At 54.9% G+C, this 27,108-nt stretch overlaps 1 protein-coding gene across 7 annotated transcripts in view; it reads left to right on the forward strand.

The window, feature by feature from the left end:
- The window catches only part of AUTS2 (activator of transcription and developmental regulator AUTS2), a 1,064,120-nt gene that overhangs the window by 881,676 nt on the left and 155,336 nt on the right, over window positions 1-27,108 (forward strand). The gene's annotated exons all lie outside the window — the stretch shown is intronic.

The raw sequence follows: 27,108 nt of genomic DNA on the forward strand, positions 1-27,108 counted from the left end.
GGGCGGGGGCGGGCGTGGTCATAGTGTGCTGTGTTTACCAAACAGGTTGGACCTTAGAATATCTGCTAACGTCTCATGCATCCCTTGCCCTGTGTAGTTTGGGAAATACTACTTCTTCACGTCCACTGGAGTAAGCCCAGGCACCCGAGAACCAGAGCGTTAACCTTCACAGCATTCTGCCTGGGGATGGCACCTGGGGCCGTGAGCTCTGCAGAGACTGCAGCGGCCACGTGGGACTCACTGCCGGCACCTCCAGACGAGCGGGGCAAAAGATTATATTGCACCTTGTGTGCTGTTTTCTTTGTGTAGACCCTTGGGAGAAGCAGCCCTCTGGTTGTAGAGTCAGGAATAGTTGCTTTCTCTGTATCTGGTGGCGCCCGGGCACTGCACGACTGAGTCGATTTCCTTCTTCCAAGTGGCTGTTGGGAGCCTAGAGCCAGCTTTGGGGCCCTCTAAGTAAGTGGCAGGTGGCTGGCACACAAATCCCGTTCTTACCAGTACAATACCTACCTGCCCTATGTCTTTGTTTCTCGTCTACCAGCAATTTTCCAAAGGTGTTTCTTTTCATTATCTCCAAAGCTGCCTGAACAACTTTTTGGTCCAAGGCAGGCCAGATGATACACCACAGTACCTCTTCCCACTCCAGCTGCCTAAGTACACAGGTATTGACTTGTCTGAGGCCATGGGCACTTTGGGCTTATCGACAAGGTTGCGACACACTTGACGTACCACCCCAGCTGTGGCAAGAGTTAGTTACTTAGCTCACGGGCATACAGTGTTTCTGGCCCCTGGAGACTCTGAGGCATGGCAGTCCTTGTTTTTCTATTTCTCCAATCATTGGAGCCATGAAAACAATTCACTAAGCCACGTTTTCCATTTTTTCCCCATCTCGGACAAGCTCGTAAAATGGTCTTTTGTCCATATATGTTTTATCCCCGGTAGACTCCTAGTGGGATACGAAAATAATTTATAGAAGATTCCCTACAAATTTAAAGCTAGAGAGGGCCTTCAAGTTCATCCAGGCGAGGGCTGGCTGATAGGTTTCAAGTGTGCTGTTGCTCGTCCGTTAGGTGGCTGCCGGGAGGGCTGTGTTGAGTGCCCCGGGGCCGGAGGGAACGCAAGCCCGGATGGAGCGGTGATGGGCGCCGTGCAGGGCAAGGATGAGCTCTACACACTGTCCGTCCCCACGGTCTCTCTTTTGACAGATGCAGTTACCTGGGATGAAGATGGCCTTAGAGATCAAGCGTCCTCACTCTGAGTCTGAGACGCTTCTTACCTCATCTTGCCAAGATAATTCTTTTTCTTCCAACCATACAGAAAGTCAGCCAGAGCACTGAAAAAACTGGGCTGTTGAGTTAAGTATAAAATAAAACACAGCACCCTCCTCTTCCCTCCTTTTTCCGAGTTCTGATAGAGTTAAGAAATAAGGCCTTTATGTAGACCTTACCAGGCTGTTCTGGTCCACAGTTAGCCATGTTATCGTCATGCTTTTTTTTTTTTTTTTTTTTTAAATAAAGTCTCTCTGTTGCATTGAAACATACCCTCCGGTAAGTTATCTCCCTCTGAGTACTTTCTTGGTCAAGGATGCTGTTAGCTAAAACTAGACTAACAGATTTAAGACTCCTAAGGTATATTCTCCTTCCTTGGGGGGGGGGGGGACTAATCGCTAAATCAGATTCAGCGATTTTCCTGTCTCAAAATGCAATGCTGATAATCTCACATTAGCAAATATTAATCTTTCCAAATAATAATCCAACCATCATTGCGATGAACACTTTCACTCGTGAGGGTTGATTTTTTTTTTTTCCTTGAAACAATACAGTTCCTTTCCCTAAGCAGTTTGCTCATAACACATTGGTGCCGTCTTGTTTCTTCCTGTTTGCCTTACGGCCCCAGAAACCAGGGTAGCAGTCTCGGTCACATCTTCCCTGAAGAAACATGCCGCCACAGCCTCGTAAGTGCTGGGGACATGAGTTTCAAGTGTCCAGAGATAGGACGGAATGCTTGCAGTTAATACATCACCTTTTCAAGCGTTGCCTCCGGTGGTCTGTAGACTGCTTTCCCCTGACATGAGTCAAGCTATTTAATGTGATGGAATCCATCTTGCAGAGCTTTCTCCACTCAGGCTTAAGTGATTGAACTCACGGTCCCACTGATTTCGTGTCTCGTTTGTCACTTTGTCGAGGAGACGTTTTTGGACCCACTTGGGTGGCGAACTGGCTGGAGTGGGAAGTGGGGGAGACCCTGGCCTAAGCCACCGTTTCTCCGCTCCTCCGGCGTGATTCCTAATCCGCCGGGAAGGAGGAAGCAGAGGTTGTCTTCCGTGACATGGATGGGACAAGCCTCTGAGAGGCTTTCCTCCTGGATCTTGGGACCGGATCCCCAGGGATCCAGTCATTTCAGCGGCGTGGCTCTCTAGAACACAGCGCCTCCACATTGCACCAGCGTGGGCTTGTTGGAGCCAGACTTCTCTCTAACATCCGGGCCTCAAAGAAAATCCCGTCTTTTAGCTGCCAGCAGCCCAGTGCCAATTAGAGCGAACACACTTGACAGTTTTGTTCTTGTAAGCCCTGAGCAGTGCAGTTTCGGCCCTGGAAGCGGGCTGGTCTCGTATTGACCTTAAGCTATGCAGATGTGCCCTGCGCAGGAGCTCGGCTGCCTGCTGAATAGGAATGGGGTAGGTACGTGCGCCCCGGCGTCATTGACATTCCTGGAGGTGCTTCCTGCCCGTCCTCCCCGCTGCCTGGCGCCGCATCTCCTATTAGTTCTTTGGGAAGGAAGGCAGGTCAGAAAGGTGGACAGAGTAGGTCAGAAAGAGGGCAGTCTCTCATGGAGAGCGGGACGCCTACTTATTTGCTGGGAGGAATTCTCTCCTGGAAACAAGGGTTCCGAATGAAGGCTTAGGCTCCAGGCCCTACCCGTCAAGGTGCTCAGGCCGTTAGGGCTACCCCCCCCCCCCAACCACCCAGGTCTTCTGTTTGCTGATCTTCTGCTCTCTGGCCAAATACACCAGACTCCCTATAGAATTGCTTGTGTTTTCATTGAAGAATACATTTCTGCTTGAGAAAATGGGAACCCGAAAACCTCCAAGGCAGCGGGAGAGCAAACAGATGTTCCAGGGTCTGGGCCTAAAACCGGGGGTTTTGTCTCTGACGAACGTGCTGCTGCCGAATCTGTGGGCAAGCTCCCAGGAGCCCTGAGCTCCCGTGACTGTGGGTTTCAAGTTGTGTCTATTGGGGCACCTGTACCCTAGCCTCCGAAGACGGTCCGCAGCCTTCTCAGACTTACAAGTAGATCTGTGACAACAACAACGGAAGTCAAGTTTCCCTGGGCCAGCAAAGACGAAATCTGCACAAATTATCTTTAAGTCGCACCCGGTTTGCAGTCCACCCCAGAGACGGTCCCCGTCCCGACCCCGTCCCCACCTCACCAGAGCTCTAACACAGGTCGACCCTGACTCTCAGGGAGCTGTATTCATCCAGCGAAGATCTGAGGAACCGAACCTTCCACGGGTGTAAAAAAGACTTGACAATCACTTCTCTTGCATCTCCGTTCTGGCAATCTTCTGCTATGGTATAGCTGGCTCTTTTTTTTTTTTTTTTTTTTTTTTTAAGCCCTTGTATCTTACATTGTTCCTGCGGTTCAACCATGTCTGTCTTAAAGTCCCCTGTTCCGTTTTTTTTTTTTTTTTTATCCCTTGGTCAAGGCGGGGCCCAAAGTGAGCTTTGGCGGGTGCATGGCAACATTTGCTTTCACCCAGAATGATGCAACCAGAGTTCTGGGGCTTGTCGTGCCCAACCCCAACCCGCTCCTTGGACCGCGGAGGCCCACGACACGCATGGAGTAGTTTTCTCCAAGTCGCGCGTCTGGTTGTCAGCAGAGGGAACACATTATGTCGTTCTCTGTTTTCATCCAAGGAAGGAAGGTCCCGAGTGAATGGGATTTGACAAAGGTGGGGGTTTTCTTCACGGTCATCACTAGAGGAAGGCACAGTGTCGTGATGGGGAAGTGGCAGGAAAGGCCCATCTTTTCGGCCTTTTTGAGACCCGTACCCCTCCCCCACCTCTTCTTGCCTGGGCTCCCCCTTCCCCCACCCACCCGGGCCTCATCAAGCAGAGTATAGAGGGAGCTGCAGAGGGCTTCCTCCAGGGTCCTCCAGGCCCGCATTCCCAAGCTGGTCAACCGCACGTGGAAAACACACAGGTTCGAGCGCGTGCTCTGGCTTTAAATGACCCAGTCTTCCCACTGCGCTGCCCCAAGACACAGGAAGGTCAGCAAAAGGGGAAAGGAAAAATACCGCTGGTGTTCCCCCCGGGGGGGCAACTCGAGACTTGCCACTTCCCAGGACTCCAGGTTGTAGACGCCTTTTCATCAGGCGGAGAGCTGCGGCGCGTGTAGAATGGCGGGTTTTGTTACCGGATCCCTGTTGGCCTGCCTTCTTTATGGTTCCTTGAGGCTCTCAGAAACCCCCTCTGTTTTGACTCGACCCGCTGCAGGGCTAGAGGTGTTTGCACAGCGAGCCCCTTCCCTATGACCAGGAACTCTGTTTAGCTCCGTTCAAATTGTCCCACCATGTTGCTGCCTTACCAAAAAAAAAAAAAAAAAAAAAAAAAAGTGTTGTATATATAACCTTGATTAGGTCCCCATAAAGTGAATTTATAACGACTCCCTCGTGAGCTTAGCAAAAGTATGTCTAGACAATTTTTTCTGGCTTTCCCTCCCAAACCTCTTTGGGTTAAAAATAGGGAAGGATTTGTTTTAATACAGTGTAGTACTGTATCTTTAACCTTTTGTCCAAACGCATACTGCCTGTTGGAAGTTTTATTTAGGGAAAGTGCGTAACATAGAAACCAGCTCACTCAGACCCCGAGACTGTCCCTGGCTGGTCTTCTTGCTGCCAGCGGCTCAGCCAAGTCTCCAGAAGTGTTTTCCAGGAAGCTTCGATGGAGGGAAGCACTTAATTATTATCCAAATTTTTCCCTTTAGTTAAGTCTTATGGTAAGATATCCCAGAGATTATATTTTTAGCAACCGCTTTAAAGAGACTGGGGAGATTAATTTAAAATTGATAATCGCATGACAGCACCACAGTTTAACAAGCCCGAGGTCGGCCTTGTGGAGCGGCCTGCTCTCAGGGGACTCTGGTCCAATTCTCTCTGCTGCCAGTTGAAATCAGGAATCACAACCACAGTGATTAGCAGTGAATTCCCTGATCTCCGTGCCCCAGGCAGACGGAGAGGGGGCCTGTTTTCGCGGTGGCCAGTGGTTAACCCTTGCGTGGGAGAGGTGACAGGCAGGGGTATGATTCCTGGGTAGGAGATGGAGCCTGGTGACATCTGTCTTTGGGAAAAGGGCCCAGATGGGCATCGTCAGGTCCAGGAGCCACGGCTCTGGGTGGGGAGTGACGGTGAATGGAGGCCGAAGGGACCCGTCCTCTAGCTACCGCAACCGCGGCCACCTTTACCTGCGTAGTTCAGAGGCCTCCAGAGGGCCCTGCTTTCCTGGCTGCCCAGAAGCTTTGTCAAGCTGGGAGAGTCATTCTTTGTAGAGGGAAGCAGAACAGCCTGCGTTCGGCCCCTCTCCCAGCTCTCTGTCTGTCTTTAAAAAATGGCCTCTGGCTACCAAGTGGCCGATTATGGATAGGACTGTAGAGCGGCAGTAAGCGGTGTTAATGAGCTGCAGGATATCAGGCACAAAAAAAAGAAAATATTTTCCCTGCGGGCCAAACAAAATTAATTTTAAAAATTAATGTAAACCTTGAATGCTGCAAGTGCGTCCATTAAATTCTAGGACTGTGACATGTACAGTGCGATATTTTTGCTATTGAATTTGTTATCTAAGAGGTGTTCATTGTTTGTTACGGTGTGAAAAGCTGTTTTCCTCCAGATAAGCTTGTTCATTAGTAAACTGGATCCCTGCCACTCCCCTGTTTCTTTGCTCTGAAGCAATGCCGTGTAGCATAAATGCAGACAGCCGCTCTGCTTTTAATATCAGAAATGTAAATCAGCAGCGTCCAGCCTGGTTTTAAATGGCTTCAGTCTTTCTCAGGATGAAATCTGGGGGAAAAAATTCTTCTCTCTGCTGCTTCTGACACCACCGGGTTGGCAGACCAGCCCTGAAAGAGGCTGATAATTATTAAACAAAGTATCTTGTTTCCCACGGAGGTCTCGGGATCGCTCTGTCATTAGACTGGATTTATTTCTAGGGTTTCATTCACGCTGTGACAGTTTGGGATTGATAAATCCCGTGTTTTAATTTTAGGCAGAAATGAAACTGGTCAAATGCAATTTGGGAGGGAACGAGCCTTGATAAACCGGCCGTGCGTCTTAATGCCTAGACACGGAGCCGGGATGAGGAAGGCATCTTGGGGGATGCGCGCGGAGCCCTCGGCCAAAGCAGGGAGCTCCAGCGAGCCAGGCTGGGAGGCTGTATGGAGACAGGCCCTGGGAAGGCCAGGCTGGGGGCTCTACGCAGAGCCCCTCTACGAATGACATGTCACTGTTTGGGTTTGTGAGCCCTGGTCTCGGCCAGGTCCCACGTCCCACTCAGCCAATCCAGAGAGCCAGACGTGTGCCGCCACGTGATGGCAGACTTCCGTGCCTTCGGTTCCGTCGCCCTCAGCCCTGCACCCCGTGCTCTGCTTTTGAAAGTGTCCAAGAAGCTCGGGGTCAGATCTATTTTTCCTTCAGAGGGAAGGTAAACTGACTGATTCCTCTGATACTCTTTTTGGGTCCCACTTACTTACTTAGCAAATACCAAATTCAGCATAACTTCAGATCGGACGGGTGCACCAGTAGTACCTGGTTGAGAGCAGAGAGACAGCCTGATCGCAGTAAAGCTGATTTCCCTAGAAGAGGATGGTCACGATGCCGTGTGAAAAAGCACTTGGAGAGCCCTGACCGGTCAGCTTTCGGTGGTCCTGTGAGGGGCCGCCTGTCCCTGCCCCAGTGTGCAAACCGCCAGACTGACCCACGGGAAGGACGCCCTGTCCTCTGCAGGGCTCCATGGCTTCCCGTGGGACGGCTGCTATCCACAGGGCCATGTGCGCCACAACACGGGCAACACAAGTGGTGTTCAGAGGCCCCTCCGCCTTCCAGACTCTGCATTTCATTAACAAGGAAACCGGGGGTCCCGGTAATGGCTTGCTGCTAAAAAAGGAGAAAAAGAAAAAAAGAAAAGGCGGAAGCTAACTGACTCACTCTGAGGCACCCATCGGAAACGTACGAAGGCCTCTGACTGGTCGTGCTCATCGCATGCCTTAAGGCAGGTGCTGATCTGCCGCCCCGACAGGACCCTGCGTCCCGGTTTGCCTGGGGCTGTCCTGCCTTCCACACGGCACAGTTAACAGCACCCCCTCCGCTCCTCGAAACAACTCAGTGTGAAAGTGACACGATGTGGTCACCCTAGCCGTCACCCACGACCTACCCAGTTCCTTCAAGGCAATTTACAGGCTGAAATGGCCCCATGAGTCAAAATCTTGCGTGGCGCTTATAGGGTGCAGAGGGAACAAAACCACTGAAATTAAGTTCTGAGAAGTGCAGAACAATACCGCACGATTTTAGCAAAGATAGAAGTACCACACCATGCGTGACAAATCATTAGATTAGCGAGCGCGTCGCTCCATGAAGAGGTTTTCAAAATACGTATTTCAGCTGGGTGGAGGCCAGGTTTTCCTTACATATGTTCTTATATTATCCTTCATTTTTTTTGTAGGCAGAAGTATTTCATGACTTTAATAGTTTCCAAGACAGTCATGATTAGGTCCGTGGGGGCATGACTGCCTGTAAGGTCGCATGTGTGTGCAGCGAAGGGTGTACGATATTCAGGGGCAAGCATTTCAAGACTCGCTGTTGGCTTCTGGAGATGAGGGTGCCACGCGCAGGGATTAGGCTCCGCGTTTTGACCTCAGGGAGGACACTGACACGCAGGGGCTCCAGGAAGGGGCGTGATGTGCCCAGCCCAGGCCCCTGCTCCGGGACCTAGCGCCCTGGAAACTGGGGCTTGCGTCCACGGTGGGACGGAGAAGCTGTTTGCTTCTGGTGGGTTTGCCTCTGGAGACTCGGCCGCTCAGGCACATTCAGTGTGCAGTCATGACGTGTCCCCGAGGTCAGCACTTAACCCGCAGATTTTCACAGTGGTATTTCCTTCTCTCCAGCACTGGAAAGATCCGATCCTTTCTGTCCAGCCGTTCGCCGTCGACAGAGGGAGGTGCACCAAGGGAAAAGCGCATTCTTAGTGGGGCGAAGCCTCCCAGGGGCGGGCAGGGGGTGGGGACCAGCGGCCACTGGCCACATGCTAGCATCCGCTGGAGAACTCCATGCCGGCCCAAAGGACTGTGTCGAAATCTGAGGGAATCCACCTGCCATAATCTCAAGGAAGCGTTCCACGTGTGCAGGAGACTGCATTTTCAGGCTTGAACCGTCCCTGCAAACATGCAGGGACCATGACGTCAAGACCATGATGGCATCTCATCCGGATCTCAGCATGTCCGGCTTCCAGACACTGTGCTGCTAGGCCAAGGAAGGACCTGCTCACCCTCCCCCCATGACTTCTCATCTTTACCGTTGGTGTTATCTTCAAGCGTATTCCCAGAATTTCTGTCCCAAGCAGGTGTCGGCATAGTTCCAGCCAAACGGACAAGCTTCTGAAAGCGGCCAGAGGGAGTAAGTTGGCCCCCAGAAAGAGCAGGGACGTTCCTCGTGGGCATGGATTTTTCTAGACATATCAGACCTGAGAACAGAGAGGCATGAGAACGTGGGCTTGGGCCCGAGGACACATCTCCCCATAGCCACGGTGCCAACTGTTGGCACTCTCTCCCGCGGGCAGTTGGTTCTTGGCCGGTCAGTGATGATTTGGTTCGGACATTCTGCTTTTGGTCGTTTACACGGGGCTTGGACTCACAGCCCTGAGATCCAGACCCGAGCTGAGAGGCGGATGTTTGACTGACTGAGCCACCAGGGCGCCCTGTGCTTCCGGGCACCTGGTCTAGTGACCTGCATACAGCCAGTGATGGATACCAGCCTCTTCACGGAGACGGCAACGGCTCACCTTTGCGGAGGGCACCCCGCACCCCTGCCCTTTGGTACAACGCTCGATACCATTTTCAGCTCTTACCCCACAGCCACCTGTCAAAGCGATAATTTGGATCAGCATGTGAAATTGCTGTTTTTTATATGTCGAAAGCGGTCTGATACCGGCAACTTGACATGCTTCAGTATTAATAATCTTCTGTATCGGTCTCACGGACGCCGCAGTTCAGACATGGGAACTCGCTCAAAGGCAGGCAAGCTGCAGGTGACGGAGCCGGACGGGAGGCGGGCAGTCCGGCCGCGGACCTTGGCACCGCCCCTGCCACAGGCCGCCTCCTCCTTGGGTGGAAGACGAAGGCAGGTTTTCACGGCTTAGGTGTTCACATCTGTCCTTCCGCACCTCGGCCAGCTTCGAGATCAAAGACGGCTGGCCCAATGAATCAAATGTTTCCCGGAGCCTTGGGTTACACTCACGATGCTCGGTTTGAAAAGGACGGTATGTAGCGAGCACACCAGAAACCTGAAGATGGAAAATCTCTCTTTACAATCTCTGGTCCTCTCTCCAGCAAAGAAAGAAATCGGTGTGGTGCCGGCAGAGGTGTTCTCAGCGGGACCTGGTCCATTCAATGAAAGACTCCCATGCTGAGCCAATCAAGAGAGACCTGGACAGAAATCAGACTCTTTCCTGCCCTGGAAACCCATGCCTCAAATCTGTAATTCATCTGTTAAATCAAGTGTGCAGCCGGTGGTTTAGCACAGAGGGGGACGGCAGAGAAGGGAAGAGAGAGGGACAGAAGCTGCGGCACTTGAATTTCTAGCATCAGAGCGAAGTTAGGAAAAAGACACAGGGCTGTGATAGCTTCTTGGACCTTCTGTTTCCAGCAAAGAGAAACCAGCAGGAAAGATTTTGGAGAGCTGATGAGCCGGCGGAGGCGTTAGAACAGGGACCCCGGGGGCCGGATGAAGCACGGTTCTGCCCGTGCCTTTCAGCGAGACTGAATAAAGTTTAGGGTTTTGTTGTTTTTTTTTTTTTTTTAAGGGACTTGTAGCCATTTTTAAACTTTCATTTTTCGTAATGTCACAGATAATCTTTTCATCTATTATCTGCTGGCTCTTTTCGGAGAGGCATTTGCATCAAATAGTACAGTGCCGATCATGACTGTCTCTAGCGGGGGAAGCGGCTGGAAATGAAAGGTTATTCACTCCCTCTGCTTTCCCTGGCTTTGTTCTTGATTCTTGCACAGTGTTTTTTTACATCTGAATTCGGGTATTTCTGGACTTTTTCTTTAGAAGCCCTTCCATTCTGAGATCTAAGCGTATCCAGACTCCACTCTGTGTAGCAGGGGTTACAAAAGCTTGTGTTCCCTGAAAGTGAAGCATCCACTTTGAAACATGTGTTAGGTACCCCCTGTCCCCCAGAATCCCTCTGGGGCGTTTCCCATGGAGGCAGCGCGGTGGTCCCTGGCACTGGCCTCTGGTGGTGGGGGTAGAGCATGGCCTTTTAAGCGTGCACTGCCGGGCGCAGCTGGGCTGTCCGCTCCTCCCGCCGCGAGGGGAAAGGGTCCGGGGGTGGATTCCTTCCAGCCCTTCTGCCACGTGGGGAAGAGCAGACCTGAGCTTTCCCAGCAGGAGAGGTGGGGCCGCGTGTGGAGCTCGTTTCCTGAGCACGCTGGGAACCAGGTTGTCGCCTGGGCTCGCAGGAAGAGGAATCCAGAGCAAGCCCATTTGTTTGCAAGAGCACATTGCGGGGGCCAGGGCTAGGAGGGTGGTGAAGAATGGCCTAGAAAGTCATGGAGCTATGACTGAGAGTTGCTGTTCAGCTTCTGTTCTTTGTCCCCCACAAGCTCCAGGGGGATCCCGGGAGGGACCCGAGGGACTCTCAGGCCTGTGGGGCAAAACCTCTCAAGGAAGCAGCTTCGTCTTGCCCTCCGGCTTCCTCCTCCGCGGCTCTCCTCCGGAACCTTCCACCATTCCCTCCCACAGAGCCTTCAAACCTCTTTGCCTCTCCGGAAAGAGTGAGTCTGCAGAGTCACCACAATTGATGTGTTCAAACTGTGCACTGACCTTGGTCGCACCCAGCTGCGCTCGGGTGCGCGGTGACCTCACGGCACGGTGGCCCGGGGCGTGCTTGTGCGTGTCTGCACCCACAGAGTCCCTAACGCAGGGAGCCCCTGGACCCGGAGAAGTTCTTCGTGGCTTTTGAGCGCCTCTGTCAACGACTGCGCTGGCCCTCAAGACGGGGGCAGGGTGCATGCGGAGCTCATCTGCGCCATAGGACACCCGAGCCCGGGGAGGTCAAAGCCAAGGTCATGGGGCCGGTGGCTGAGAGAGCCTCAGCACTTGGGTCTCTCCGAGTGGGAAGGGCTCTTTCTAACCGCCTCCTGCCTACCTCAGGTGCCACTTCCTGGGGAGCACGCTGTGCCTTTCGTGTAGGGACTCCCGAGCCACACCACAGTGAGCGCAGCCCCCTGCGGATTCGTTTTCAAGAGAACGGCAGCGCTGTCTGTCGGCCTCATAAGGTCATTGCCTCGTCCCCCGAGCTTGTCCGGACCTTTGAGCCAGTCATCCTAGTTGTACATTTGTACGACCGAAAAGAGGTTTCTGTGAAGTCGTAAATATTCTAGAGCGCTTATGACCCAGTACACGAAGGCATTCCCTCCCTGGGCGTGGTGCGCTGGCCGTGCTGTGGTCCCTGAGCGCCAACCCAGCGGAGCCGAGTTCCCGGCTGTAACACACAGACACCGTCGCCGTGAATGTGAAACCCTCCCCGTAACCAAACTCCATCTGCAGCGCGTGGTTTTCCCGACCGGCCGCGGCTCTTCTGGAAAGCTCCGTGACCTCAGTTCGTTGTACAGGTACCTGCGTATGCATGCGACACTCGTACTAAGGAAGAAGGCCCGCGTGACCGCTTTTATTTAACTGGCTTCAGAGTTAGAGGGAATCGTGGTTACGGTTCCCTTGTCGCGCGGACGTGCACCGTGTGGCCGGCGCGCGCCAAGCTTACCTCGTCCCAGCCCGCCTCCCGCCGTGGCTGGGGCAGATGTTTCTGCTTCTCTAGGACTCAGAAGAAAGCAATGCTGGCGCCCGCCCTGCCCGCCCCACTGCCTGGGGGAACCGGATAAAGAGCCCCAGGGCGAATGAGGAAGAGCGGGCAGCCCTGGATGTGACCTCCTGCCGGGCTCACTGGATGCGCTATGCCAGACCCGATCTATGGTGCCCGCTTAGAAGTCTTCGCTTCAGAGGACGTGCCGTGCCCCTTTGCCAGTGGGGAGGGGGGTGGGAGTTCGAGAGCCACAGCAGCCCACTCTTTACAGGAGGCCTTGCTCCCTGGGGACAGGATGACCCATGTGCTGTGGAAGTGCCTGGTGCCTTTGCCCTTGTCCCCCTCTGGCCCCGACCCGGCTGCCAGGCCAATGACCCGACAGCCCTCACTGCGGCCGGCACGGCTCTCGAAACGGTGCAGCTGCGAGACGTGTAGAAACAGACCTCTTGGCCTCCTGGGAGGTTCAAGGGTCCCTGCCTGGCTGGGCCCTCCAGAGGGATTCTAGTCTGTAAAATAAGAACCACTAAAATTGATGCGGGTTTCAGGGCGCCTGGGTGGCCCCGTCGGCTGAACGTCTGACTCTTGATTTCAGTTCAGGTTATGATCTCAGGGGTGGGATGGAGCCCTGTGTCGGGGCTCTGTGCTCAGCAGGGAGTCTGCTTGCGATTCCTTCCCTCTGCCCGTCCCCCTGCTCACGTACTCTGCTCTCATTCTCACTCTAAAAAAAATCTAAAAAAATAAAAAAAAAAAAGATGCAGGTTTCAAATGTAAGACATAGCTCATTGATAAAATTTAGAAAACTCAACACGTATTAAGAAATATTCACAAATGCCATCAAGATAGCTTACATGTTTGTGTTTTTACTCCATGTGAACCACAGTGTCATCCGTAGCGTTACCTTGAGGGATGTGGTCCGGGAGCCAAACTGCCTGGGCTTAAATCCGCCTCCACCACTGGTTAACTCCATGACCTTGGACATGCTTCTTGACCTGTTTCTAATTGCACTGTCTCGCCTGTGAACTGGGGGCAACAGTACCACTTTGCAGGGGTGCTCCAAGGCACGAACACAAAAAAACACTAAGAATAGTGCTTCCCAGCATGCGCTAAGCACGGAGTGATCTAAGTCGGTCATCTTTCTTTTTCCTGAAACGTGTTTTATTAAATGAGAACATAGTATTTGACAAGTGAAAGACCCCTGACTCCATGAAGTCACGCACTGAGCCTGGACCATCACCCCTGCACGACCCACCCCTTCTACCCTCATCCCGGCAGGGATGTAGGCACCACCCAGAACGCCGACATGGGAGCCATGTTCCAGCTGAGCCGCCTGCCTCACCATTCACGCCAGGGCCAGATTCTAGCCCGGTGACTCTGGCATCGGAGACCCACGTCCAGGACAGTCGGGGGCACATCCCTTAATGAGTGGAGGTCATGGCGCGGGGCTTCAGCAAGCCCTGTGTCTTTTCAGCAACGCCTGGTTTTTCTCCCCAAGATACAAAGTGCTGTTTAGTCCCCACCAAACCCAGGACAGCGAGTGAGGACCTGCCCTTCCCACTGAGTGGGTGGGAGAGCCGAGTCCCGTGGGCGGGATCGGGATCGGACTGCAGGGCCCCTGGGGGGGGGGGCGGGGGCAGGGGAGGCTGGCGCCCCACATGTCAGGGTCTCTCCACAGTAATGTCTGGCCGCTTTTAAATCTTTCCCCATGACTCTGGAGGAGAATAGCCAAGCCTTTGCCTCAGAGCAGAAGGCCTGGCTCAGCACGGGCCCCAGAGCTGGCACAGCACACGACGGGCCCAGCAACCCTCGCTCCTCTGACCTCTTCCATGGGGATGAGGAGAAGACGGGGTCAGTCCAGTGATCTTGCAGTTAGATGAGGAAAACAAAACAAGACGCTGGCGTGCCCGCGTCTCCTCACACCCTGCCAAGCAGAGGTCCAGCTGTGGCTGAGACCCGCATCTCCAGCACGTGCTCACCAGAATGCCCTGGCAGACTGCGGGCCCACGCCCCTGGAGTTTCTGACTAAGCAGGTCTGCGGTCGCGTCTAAGGATTAGAATTTCTAACAAGTTCCCAGATGGCGCTGGTGCAGCGATCCCACCTGGAGAACTGGACTCTGAGAGCCAGCCTGGGGAGCGGGCCTTGATCCTCGCTCGGGAGCACAGCAGGATGGTTCCGAAGCCGAGCTCTGCACATTCCAGTTCCAGACATGAGGCGGCCAGGCCTGAAGCCCTTCCTGACGTCCTGCGTTCGGGGACCACGGAGAGAGGCTTCAGCGAGAGCTCTCTGGTCCTGGGCCCCGGGGAAAGCTTTCTCCAGCTTGCGGCTTCTGTCTACCCCCATGTTGATGCTTTCCTTCCATTTCTGTGGAGGGAGGTTGCAAAGCCCAGGCAAGAGACAAGGAGCAGAATGGGTGCGGGGAGAGGGTGAGCGCAGTCACTTTGGCGAGGGATAAACCTGTCCTTGGTGAAGGCCATGGAGGTGTTGTGGCTGAGACTCAGTACCAGGGTAAGGGGGAGGCTGGGGTCCCGTGCCCGCCCTGTCACTCACCGGCCCAGGGCCAAAGAGGTTGGCAAGCCTCGGTTCCCAACGCGGAAGCCGGAGATCCTGAGCTCTGGCTTCAGCGCTCTGGTGTGGGCGCCCGGCCCGCGTGCGTCCGGGCCCTGAGGTGCATCCTTGAGCACGTCCCCAAGGTCGGGGCGCTCTGCAGGAAGGCGGCGTCCAGGGCAGCCCGGGGTTCTTGAGAAATGCTTGGGAGGCGGCGGGCGGCTGCCCAGCCGCTCTCCACCCGCTGGGCTCCCGAGTCACCGTGTCCTTCGGTCTTCGGTGCCCGGCCTGCCCCGGGAGGTCAGAGGAAGGGCTTCCCTCGGAATCTCTTCTGGCTGCAGATGCCTGAGCCCGTCGTCCGCCGGGGACTCAAACGCGGCTGTGACGTGTCCACCCCCGAGCAAGGCGCGGCTCCCGCGCGCCGCGGGTCTGGGCGGGTGGGGCGGGCCCGTGGCTCCCGGCACCGACGACCGCCCTGCCGCGCCGCCCCAAGTCTGCGACCGCCTCGGGGCCGTCCTGGCTCGCCGGGCCCCGCCGCAGCCGGTCCCTCCCGGCCGGGCCGCCCGGACGTCCGCATGGGCGCGCGCGCCGCCCCGGCGGCCCCCAGACCCGGACCCGCGCCGGCACGCCCGGGCTCGCGGCGCAGCCAATCGGCGCGCGCGGCGGCGCCTCCCCCGGGCCGGGCATAAATCGTCGAGTGTCCCCCGCGCGGGCTCCACTCTTCCGGGCTAATTAGCCGAGCCGCGGCCGAGCCGCGCCCAGCTCGCGGGCGGTGCGCGGGGCCGGGCCGGGCCGGGCGGGGGTGCGCGCAGCGCGGCGGGGCCGCCCTCCAGCACCGCTCCCGGGCGCCGTCCCCGCTCCGCCGCTCGGCGCGCGGGCCCCGCCTCGGAACCGGCACCTGCGGACGCCGGCGCGCCGCCCCAGGACCGTGGGCTCGGCCCCCGCGGCCGCGATGCCGCCGCCCGCCCGCGGACCCCGGAGGCGCCCGCCGCGCGCGCCCTGACCCTGGGCGGCGGGAGACCGCGCCGCGCTCTCGTTCTCGGCTCCAGCTCGGCCCGGGCTGCGGGACCCTCCGGCTCCTGCGTGCGCCCTTCCTTGCGGGGAGTGCCCCGTGGGTCCGGCGCCCGGAGCGCGCCCCGCGGACACCGGCCCTGAGAAGCCCCGCCTGGACCCGCGCGCGCCGGGACCGGCCCCGCGGCCGCCGCCACCCCGCCTCGGAGTCCGCCTCCTTCCGACGGAGCCGCCGCGTCCGGGGCAGGACCCGCGGTCGGAGGGGCCGCGCTAGCCGGCAAGCGGGAGCGGCCGGGAGCCCCGCGAACCGACGTCCGTCGGCTGGTCCGGTGCCATCACGGGCAGGTAATGGTCCGGTTCCGCGCTGGAACGCCGAGTTTCGGTCGTCGTGGCGCGCTTATTTCTCGGGGCAGCCGTGAGGCAGGGATGAAGTCACCGGGGGGAGGGGGGAGGTAGAAACCCACCAAGTGGGTAGGTAGAGGGTGACCTGACCTACAGGCGGGCGCCCTGCCCAAGTGTGGTGACCTTAGATGAGTTTCCCACAAAGGCACTTGCCAGTTTGGCTCAAGCAGGACTTTGTTCTGGCTGCTGATTCCTGTCTGAGACGGATGGGAACGGCTTAGACGGTGAGGTCACCTCGGGCCGGGCACACGACATTAGGTTGTTCCAAAGTCGTCAGAAGCCAGCACTGCCGCACTGTAGGATCAGCCTGTAGGATCAGCCTGGTTTCGTGCTTTCTGAGGCTGTGTTTTCCGCATTCCCCGAGAAGGACACGAGCCGGTGGTTTGAGAGTGTTCTGCTGTCTGGGCTTTCCGTCTCAAAAGTCCCAGGATCGGGCGGGTGAGCCGTTGCAGTGTGAGAGCCAGAGGTGCCCGCCGAGCCTCCGGAGGTGCCCGCCGCAGAGTGAGTGTGTCGGCGCGGAGTCTGAGAACGAATCTGTTCTTATGAAGATGTCCTTTTCTCCTTGCTGCTGTGTTGTTTCCGGGGCTATACTGTTCTCATGGAATTGTTCCCCTTGTGGGACGCGGTGAAACTGGAGAGAAATCCCTTCTCAGAGGATCATTCTCCTGGTTTGTTTTATTTTATTTACTTATTTTTTGGGTGTAGGCTTCTGGGAAGCCTTTTAACCCTGCGATGGGATGTCTGTGTTTATTTCCGTAAGAGTCTCCAGCAGATTTGGAAATTACTAGGTTTTGCGTATACTGGTGAAGAAGGAGCACTTCAAATAATAATATTTATTTGTACCTTGGCTTCTTTTTCTTGCTGACGCACAGTCTGGGGTTCTCAACAGGAGGAGCAGGGGCTACGTGCGCCCGGGAGCCCCTCTGCTGCAGAGTGGGGTCTGGGAGTGCCAGTACAGGTGCATTGCACTGCGGAGGAGACAGCAAGCCACAACGGAGAGCAGCGGCTCTTCCGTCCTGCGTCGGTTCCCGAGTTCACAGAGCACTTTGGGAGCTGTCCTTAATGAGGGAAAGCAGGTCTGGAAGACATTTGCTGGATGTGTGCCTCTCCGCCTCAGCCCTTCCCCGTGCCTGGAGCTTTGAGGCCTTCCCTTTACTCTGGTTTTTCCTTTGTCTCCCAGCCCTGTTTTGTCATTGTTGCAAACACCTACACTGGCATCTTCTGGAACCACTTCCTGGCTCGCTCCAGTGGCTTGCTGCTGCCTTTTTGCGTTCTGCCCAAGGCTCTGCAGACTCCCTTTTATTTTTCATGGAATTGTACAATCGGGCAGATTCTTAAAAACACGCAGCACGGGGCGGGGTGGGGCGACTCTGCAATGCGTACCATTCAAGAACTACAAACTGCCAAGTTTCAAAACTTTCCTGGGAGTTCGTTGTTAAAGATCACAGCATCGTGGGGTCCATTTTCGCTGACCATCCGCAGTTCCTCCGACCTGTTGCTGGCTGTTAGAATAGATCCATGATGGCAGTAGAGGGTCACGGATGGCCATTCTCTGAGAAATGCTCAGCCCCAGCTTCTTTTCCTGACCGCTGGGTGTCTGCTCTGTTGCCGTGAACATTGCCTTGCTCGATAACATCTGTGAGACCGAATTCCCAATTCCTTTTTTGTTTGTTTGTTTTTGTGACCTGTTGGGAGTGTGGCACCCATGCAGCCCTCTACCATCAGTCTGAACAGGTAGAAAACCAAAAGGCAAGTTTCGGAGCTCCCGGAAAGTTAGGAACAGGTAGAGGTCAGAAACAGAGTCCCACCTCCTAATGAAATGATCCAAGTTGGAAACAAGATGCCAACTGGCCTGTAGGCTCTCTTACACCTAGTTTGGGGACAAAAAGCATTGGGAAACGTGGCAGACGTGACCCCTGCCTCTACATTTTTCTAATGCCCTTCCCACTCAGTCTCCTGTTCGGCACATAGGCTGGGTCGCAGGTACCCGTCCGCACTTGTCTGCCGGTTGCATCATGCGGATTAATCATTTCTGCCCAGGTCCCGCCCTGCAGCCGGGCTGTCACAATAGAGCGGAGGGAGAGAAAGTAACACTCAAGTTGGTCTTGGCCCCTGGCCCAGGGGATTAGCTCCTCAAAGTGCCCGAAAGGCCTGCTTGAAACACACTCACCTGTGACCCAGTTCCTTGGCCTGGATCTCAAGGGCAGGATGATGTCTGCCTTTTTGGACCTATAAAATGAGGTCTCTTTCCCTGTTCACATTTGACTTGTTGGCTCCCAGGGTCTTCCCAGCATGGAATCAGGAGAGTGTTTCAAGGAGCTTGTTAGAAATGCTAAAGGATGGGGCGCCTGGGTGGCTCAGTGGGTTAAGCCTCTGCCTTCAGCTCAGGTCATGATCTCATGATCTCAGGGTCCTGGGATCGAGCCCCGCATCAGGCTCTCTGGTCGGCGGAGAGCCTGCTTCCCCCTCTCTCTCTGTTGCCTCTCTGCCTACTTTAGCATGGTTCCCAGATGATCAGTCCACGTCGTGACTTCTCCCGTGACAAAGACGCTGAGCCAGAGTCCTGAAAGCGAGTAGTTATTCAGGAGTGTCCTTGGAGCCTGCACCTGTGTGAGCAGGAGGACGGGCGCAGGAAGGAACGGGTAGGCAGAGGCAGAAGGTGCACCTGGAAGACAGGCCCCCGGCACAGGCTCTGCTGACCACAGGGGTTGCTCCGGAGCTAGACAGGCCGTCAGAGCTGTCCCCTGGGGGGCGGCGGGTCTGTCATCGGACAGTGCCCACTGCACACACGGGAGGTGGAGGAAGCTCTGCTCTGGCAGAGGTTCTCACAATGTGGTTCCAGATCAGCCGGACCTTCTGCACGGGGACTCGTTCCTGAGCCCCTCCCCAGACCATTGAGTCAGGAGCTGTAGGGGCGGCGCCCGGCAGCCTGTGTTTGAGCGAGTGCTTCCGGTGGCCCCTGCGAGCTCAAGTCTGAGAACCGCTGCTCTAAGGCAGCCTTTTGGTTGTTTTGTTTCTTAATAATGGCTTCAGTTTTTGAAAATATTTTGTTTATTTGAGAGAGAGAGCATGAGTGAGGGGAGAGGCAGAGGGAGAGGGGAGAAGCAGGCTCCCTGCGGGGGGCCTGACGTGGGGCTCGATTCCAGGACCCCGGGATCGTGACCTGAGCCGAAAGCAGATGCTTAACCTGCTGAGCCACCCAGGCGCCCCTAATAACAGCTTTACTGAGATATGATTCACATTCCTTTTATTTTTTTAAGACTTTTATCTTTAAGTCATCTCTACACCCAGTGTGGGGCTCAAACTCACAACGCCAAGATCAAGAGTCGCACACTCCACAGACAGAGCCCACCAGGGGCCCCCTTCATCTTGTTAAAACAGACAAGTCACATGGCCTTGAATGGATATACCACATTTTATCAGCTGAGGAATGTTTATGTTGTTTCCCCTTTTTGGCTCTCGTGAACGGTGCTAATCTGAACGTTCATGCACGTGGTGTGTGTGGACAGTTTTCTTGGGTGAAGACCCCGAGGCAGAAGTGCTGGGTTGCTATGGTAACTCCGAGCCGCACTCTCTCCTAACTTCCAAGGTGGCCGCAGCCGTTCTGCACTGACAGCTGGAGAGCAGCAGGGTTCTAGTTTCTCCATGACTTCGCCAGCACGGGTTGTTATGTTTTTATTAGCGCGCTTTTAGAGGGTGTGCGGTGGCAGCTCGCTGTGGTTTTCACGTGCACGTCACATCTCTAATGACTGGTGACGTTGAACGTCTTTCCACATGCTCATTTGCCACCTCTGTATCTGCTTTGGAGAATTGTTGTTCAGATCCTCTGCAGGACACACTTTCGTCTTTAAGGAATCGGTCTGGGTGACACTGCTTTGGGGTTTGTAAAAGAAAGCCCAGGGCGTGGTCTTGAACGCCAGGAAGTTGTGATTAGAGGCGGCACGGTGAAGGAGAGGACGAGAGAGTCCACTTGTCAAGGGCTAGGCCTGTGACGCTCTGTGTTACAGAAGGACCCCGTGTGGGGTGCCGGGGCAGAGCAGGCGTTAGGATTGTGGATGATGTCCCCTACCTGCCTCGGAAAGTGAAATGATTTTTTTAAGATTTTTATCTCTAAGTAATCTCTGTACCCAACGTGGAGCTCAAACCCACAACCCCGAGACCAAGAGTTGCACGCCACACAGACTGAGCCCACCAGGAGCCCCCTTCATCTTTTTACAATCTGTTTGCTCGTCTGGAAAGGGACTGCTTGCCTCCCTCCTCATCAGAGGCTCTGGAGATGCGTCCTGATGCTCTGTGAGTGGAGAGAAAAGCTTGCAGGTGTCCCCGGATAGTCTCCGCCTCCCTGTGAGCAGGTCCCACGGTGGCGGTGCCAGGCCTCACCCAACCCCCACGCAGGCTCCCTCTCTCAAGGTCGCGGAGTCCTCAGGGCTTCTCAGCAGCGTCTCTGCACTGTCGCGGCACACCTCGAGTGTGGCGAACTGGAACCACAGGATTTCAGTACAGGTGTTGGGAGTAAGTCCCGTGTCCTGCTGTCCTCCGGCGAGCCTCGAAGCTGCCTCTCGCCCGCACCGTGCCATCTCCCTGCTGAAGGGCTCTCAGCCTAGAGGGGAAGAAACCCGAGCACCTAAGACGTGACTGGTGTTGCAGGAGAACATGGCACGACCGAGACCTGACCTCCGGCCCGTCCACACCCGGCCTGGTGTCCTTACCTGGGAGTGCTTATTTCCAGGTTGCTAAGGATCACGGTGGGATGTTTTGGTTCCTGCTGTCAGTGGATCCCTCCCAGGGGGCTCCGGGTCTCTTGATAGCGGGTGTGCGTGTTTGTTTGCTGTCGACACCGTGTGTTCCGTTGTACTAATATGTTCCAAGCGTGTGAGATCATCCTGGGGCTCCCTGAAGGAAAGTGTTTCGGAAACATGCAGAGAGGTCGAAGCATAAAGATATTTCCTGAATGCACTGCGATTCTCGGTTTTTGGCCAGAAACCCTTCGATTGGCTGCATCATAATTAGAGTATTTGAGTCACTGTTTCTTGAACACGCTCAACCCCGAACCCTGGCCCAGGCAGAATGCAGAGGTGGGTCTGTGCGGCGAACGGCCCGCGGCTGGGAGCCTGACTCCTTCATCCGTCCCCAGCTGAGCTCGCGCAGAGGGGCCTCATCTCAGACAAGGACGCGTCTTAAAAAGTCGAGCGAGGGTCAGGTTTGAGGCATCGGAGCCCCGGTTGAAATTCCCGAGGGCTGCACCCTCAGGGAAGGTGGAATCTTCCGGTAAAACAGAGGACCGTGTTGTGAGACGAGTGATGTTACCTCTCACCGTTCGTTCCGTCTGTCCGTGGGAAACCTGACGTGCTTATGTCTTCAGAGCTGCTTACGTCTGTAGAGAACATTCCTACGCCCTTCTCTGTTCTCATCTGTTTTGCTGTTGAAGACCTGGACGTGTAGAAGCTCTTTGGAATCACAGACACACACGGGAGGCAGAAGGATGGGCCAGAGTAGCATTTTACACCATTTTCCCATTTTCTTTCTTCTTTGTTTCCTTTTTTTTTTTTTTCAATGCCAAAACCTTCAAGTTTCTCAATACTCTTTGGGATAAGAGTTTTGCAACGAAAATTTCTTCACCTCTGCTTTCCCCCATGTCCCTAAGCCAGACACCCACTCACCTGGGGTTGCCGATCCTGACCGATGAGACATGGGACCAGCCAAGACCTTTGAAGAGGCTGCGCCAGCCCCATAGACACAGCAGGGGTCTGCAGGGTGGCCCCAGTGGCAGCCCTGCAGCTCCTCTGGGGTTTGGTGCTTGGCCTCTGCGGTGTGCCCTCCTGTCGCCTCTGCTCTGCTCCCCTGCTCCCGGGATGCAGAAATGCCAAGTCACTGGCTTGGGGGGGGCACGGGGGGCAGCTGCTGTCCTTGTCAGAAGCTAGTCACCAGCCTCCACCAGCGCCTGGTCCTTCTCCCGCCAGGAAAAGGAAAAGAGAAAGAGCAAGAGAGAAAAGAGTTTATTGTCAGAGATGATTTTCCCAATAGTTTCAATGGCTGCGCTTCTCTTGGTGAGGAATGAGTGATACGCAGTGCCCGCCCCCAGCCCAGCTGAGAAGAGCTAAGAGACCAGTGGTGGTAGCACCTCACTGTATCGGCCCGCAGACCCCAAGGCAGAGGCGTGCGTGAGGACACGGAAGCCTGATGCGGTCACGCGGTGCAGGGGTGAGCCCGGACCGCCTCGCACGGTGGGTCCGAGTGCGCAGACGCACAGCACGGGGAGCGGGTTACAGGGTGCACGGGGTGCGGCCCGAACTGCCGGGGGCCCTCGGTGACTACCGGCCGAGTGTACAGACGGTTGAATCTCTCGGGGCAATTTTGTTCCTCTCGAAGGCCTCCTAGCTGCTGTACCCGTCTCCACAGAATGACTCTTCTCAGTTCCCTTTTTGTCCTGGAACAAGAGGAAAACTTACGTGGCTGTTGCTGGGTCCTGTTTCCCTCTCCACCCTGGGCTGGGGAGGGGCTGGGCCCCCACGAGAGCCCGGTGCCCACGCCACCCCCCAGGTGTGAACTAGCGACTGCCTGAGGGTGAACCAGTGATCTGTCCTTCTGGTGATGCCTTGGGACCGTGCTGTTGAGCGGACACATGGCCCAGGGACGTCTCTGAAGGGCTCCTCCTGCTCTGCGAATCTTCTTTTTCAACATGTGAAGAACTTAGCATAACATTTTCCATGTGTCACTGAGGTGGCTCAGCTTACAGGCGGGGACACATCCCCTTTGAAACAGCATAAAACAGCCTTAGCCATGGCCCTGGGCTCACTTTGACATCACTTGGAACTATCACTGGGAAATCGTCGCCTGTTGGTTTTCGACACTGGCTAAGCACCTATTGCTAAACGAGACGAGTTGGAAGAATGACCCAAGGACTGGAACAGTGCGATGCTGGTGTTCACAGACTGAGTCAGCCAGCAGGTCCTGGAGTAGGTGTCTTCCATGGGAACGATGTCAAACCACACACCATCGTCACCAGCCACATCTGCTTCTGGACGCTCCTGGCGCTGGGCGCTATGACTTAAGTCTTCCTCCCGCCGCCCGCCCTTCCTTCTTCCCTCCTGTCTTGTCTTCTCTAATGCGAACAGAAGAACTCCCACTGCTCTCCGCTTCATTTCCTATATCTGGACCGTTTCTAGTAAACAGTGGAAAATTAGAGTTTGCCTGAGGTCAGCTGTCTCCTGCAAGCTTATCGGGCACTGGATGAGATTATCAGAAGAGGCAACTCCATTGCCTCCAGAGCTTTAAAAAGGAGTCTCATCCCGATCTGCTAGGTCTGAGCTCCCCGAGAAGCCTGTGGGATGGACTAGATTCAGGATTTAGGAGACCCCCCCACAACTCCAGTCACCTGTGAGTCTTAAAAGAAAAATGGTGTTTGCAGCCTGTGTGACATTTGTGACGTGTTTTGTTCTTGGTTTTGAAGCTTCGTTCGTATATTCAGTCAACAAACATTTCCTGAGAACCTTCTGTGTGTGGGCAGTATATTAGAATGAGAGTATAGTGGTGAGAAAAACAGACGCAACTTCTCCGCTCATCAAACTTGTGCTGCGTACGTGATGTTTTCAAAATCTTCAGTTACTTCATAGTCTGGGCAATATGTCATTCATTTATACTTCTGTGTGCAAACCAGTCACTCCTGGAGAGGTCCAAGGGTCTGTCCGCGTCTGGCCTACTTTTTCAGACAAGGGAGTGCTGCTCTCAGCGCTGCTCCTCGGAGAGGCAGAGGGGGCTCCCAGCATCCGAGTTCCCTAATAGCTGCGTGGCGCTCGCCATGTTGTAAGAAGACCATTCAGTCTTCAGTGCTGACAAGATGCTCTTTTAAAAAAAAAAAAATATATATATATATATATATATATATATATATATATATATATATATATATATAATTTATTTATTTATTTGACACAAAGAGAGCAAGCGAGCACAAGCAGGGGGAGCGGGGAAGGGGGAAGCAATCCTTCCACTGAGCAGGGAGCTGGACGCGAGGCTTGACCCCAGACCCGGGGATCTTGAGCTGAACCAAAGGCCAACGCTCAACCGACTGAGCCACTCAGGCGCCCCAAGAATGCTCTTTTTTAAAAATGTGTGTGTCTCTGTGTTGAGAGATATGATCATTTGAAGCCTTTGGGTAACATCCGTGGGAAGGAAGCCTGTGGGGACATGGGACCTGGCAAAGGCGTGATACGGACGGTCGGGAGCAGTGAGATGCCAGGTGCTGAGGGAGCCAAGACACAGCTCGGGACAGAGCTGACGTGAATCCAAGAAGCCAGCCTGCTCTGGGACATGAACCCGTGAAAGCGGTGACTGTTCCCTGGCAGTTTCTGCCTTCGAGCACGGTGCCAGACTTGGTCATCCTCCGCTGGGCCCCTCCCACAGGTGGTTCGCCAGGCCTGCACGTCCGTGACAGTGAGGGCGTCCCTGACGCGGGGATGAACTTGGCCCTCGGTGTTGTCCCCGTGAGGACGGTTGTGTGAAGACATACACGATTGTCCCTTTGGGAGACGTCTTCATTCCTTCACCAGACACTCGTATTTGGGAGGACAAAAGGAACTGTCTGGAGGACAGTAGGTCTATCTGCTGGGGTCTGTGTTCACTTACAGGTAAAAGGGAATCGCCTCCAGGAAGAGACGCCACATTGAAATGTGGGTAGTCAATGTGTTAGGCCAAGAAATTAAAAACCCTTCTTTCTACAAATGCTTACAAAAGTGTTGCTTTCCGTGAAGACGTGAATGAGAACACGTGCGTGCCCCGTGCAACGTCCCGGGACCCTCTCGCGGCTTCTTGCCGACTCGGACTGCTTTCTCCTGGGTTGGTGGCTCCTCGACCGTGTGACGGACGACGGCTAGCGCCCTGTCGTTTCGTCTGGGAGGTTTGGTGCTGCTCCGCGGGGTGCGCAAATGATTCTCGGAGTCTGTGATGCCTTTTCTAGAACACGCTCCGTCTTCCGCTTTCTTATTGGGATAACTTGTTCGGAGTGATGCGCCCCCCGCCCCTGGGAAGATTAAAGGTCATCCAGAAGCTTCCCCAGTTGGGATATCCTGATGAAAGGAACAAGTGTCTTAAAGGTTCCCTCCCCACGTTGGGGGGATGGATGTGGAACTGGGGATCTCTGGCCTGGGTCCTGGGGAACTGGTAATTAGTGCTCTGGTGTGTTGCCCAGTGGGACTGGGGGCGTGGCTAAGAATGTCAGCTGACTTCTAACGCCCACGCTCCCCTTCTTCCTCGGAAATGGAGATTCTGATTTTTGGTTGGGCAGATTGTCCGACAGAATGGCCCAACGACATAGCGTGAAAACTACATTTCCTAGTCTCCCTTGCAGCAAGTTGTCATGTGACTACATGGTGGCCACTGGGGATTCCCTGGAAGGGCTAGGTGCTCCTTGTGGAGCATGTCCTTAAAGGGCCAGCGGCACGCCAGTCTGGAGCAGGGACATAGCTTTGGGGCTGCAGCCATAGTCCTGGGCCATCATGTGGCTTTGGGCACTGAAGACAATCAAGACAATAAAGGAACAACAGTGTACGTAGACCCTCCCGGCCCTGCACTGCCTGCCTTGGGACTTTAGCTTTGAGAGCCGGAATAGGACTCTTGTTTAAGCCACTACAGTCTAGGTCTCCTGTGATATTCAGCCAGACCTACTTCTTACCCAGCCAGTGGGGACATGGCTCTACCAAGATCTGTCACTCACCTCCCTGAGTTCCTTGCGTTTGGAAGTCCTCTCTTACGCAAGTCTTCGTGTGACAGTCACACAGTCACAGTCGGTCACTGCCCATACTTCACCGTGGGGTGCAGGATGGTGCCCGGAGAACAGAGCGATGAAAATCTCATATTCACTGGCTAGGATGTGCTCAAACAAGCATTTACCAAAATGCCACTCCTGGCCTAGAGCATAATCAAATAAAAGAATGACTAATTAGCCTGAGATGTGGGCAACCAGACCAGACTTGTGCAGTGACTTCTGTGATGGACTGAGGCACTAAAGTGTCGCTAGCAGTTCGCTAGGGCATTCCTGTTTTCTACAAAGGGAGCCTTACACATGGGTTTTTGGGATTTCTCCAAATCAACGATGGTGACTTGGAGGCTCTCTGGTGTGTGAACATGCATGTGCATATACGTGGGTACCTGTTGGTCGCTACATGGAAAGTAGCAGCAGTTGTCTGTGTCACAAAGTTACTAGCTGCTAACAGACCGCTGTAGTTTTGGGGAAAAGAGAAAAGTACTGTGGGCTTCAGGACCCACCAGCGCCAGCAGTGACCGTGTGGTCGCTCCCGAATTATTCCTTTACTGAGGCAGGGTATTAGAAGGTGTCTCCAGGCTTCTGCATTGTAAAGAGAGCTGTCTGCTGGGGCGCCTGGGGGGCTCCGTGGGTTACGCCTCTGCCTTCGGCACAGGTCATGATCTCAGGGTCCTGGGATCGAGTCCTGCATCGGGCTCTCTGCTCAGTGGGGAGCCTGCTTCCTCCTCTCTCTCTCTCTCTCTGCCTGCCTCTCTGCCTACTTGTGATTTCTGTCTGTCAAATAAATAAATAAAATCTTTAGGAAAAAAAGAGAGAGAGAGAGAGCCGTCTGCGGAGTCTGACACCCAGAGCTGGGACTGCTTGGACCCTGGGCCGGGAGGAGGAGCGGTCAGCCTCGGGCCCAGCAGAATGCGACTCTGGACGTAGAAACCTTCTCAGTCTGGAGCAGAGTTTCTTCTGGATTTGAATCTTGCCGGTGTTCTGGTACTGCCCTTTAAGTTGGAGAAACTGAGGCCCGAGGACTCTAACAGGGCCTTCCCAGGGTCACCCAGAGCCCGGGGCAGCACAGGCAGGAACCCAGAGCTCAGAGGTCTCCACCTGTCTTTCTTGTCACCATGCAGCACGGCCTCCCGTCTCCATGACCGGCAAATGCCCAGTTTGGCAATGTGGTCGCCTTCGTTTTTCGCTGGAGAGATTAAAAAGACAAAACAAAATGGCCTCATGAACAAGTGTCTTGCACGCCGGGCAGGATTTATTTCTTCCCCTGTACCTTTGACTCATTTCTTTTCCTACCGGGGGGTGCAGCCCCAGGACTGAGAACT

The sequence above is a fragment of the Mustela lutreola genome, chromosome 17 (genome assembly GCF_030435805.1).
Source record: "Mustela lutreola isolate mMusLut2 chromosome 17, mMusLut2.pri, whole genome shotgun sequence".
Classification (NCBI taxonomy): domain Eukaryota; kingdom Metazoa; phylum Chordata; class Mammalia; order Carnivora; family Mustelidae; genus Mustela; species Mustela lutreola.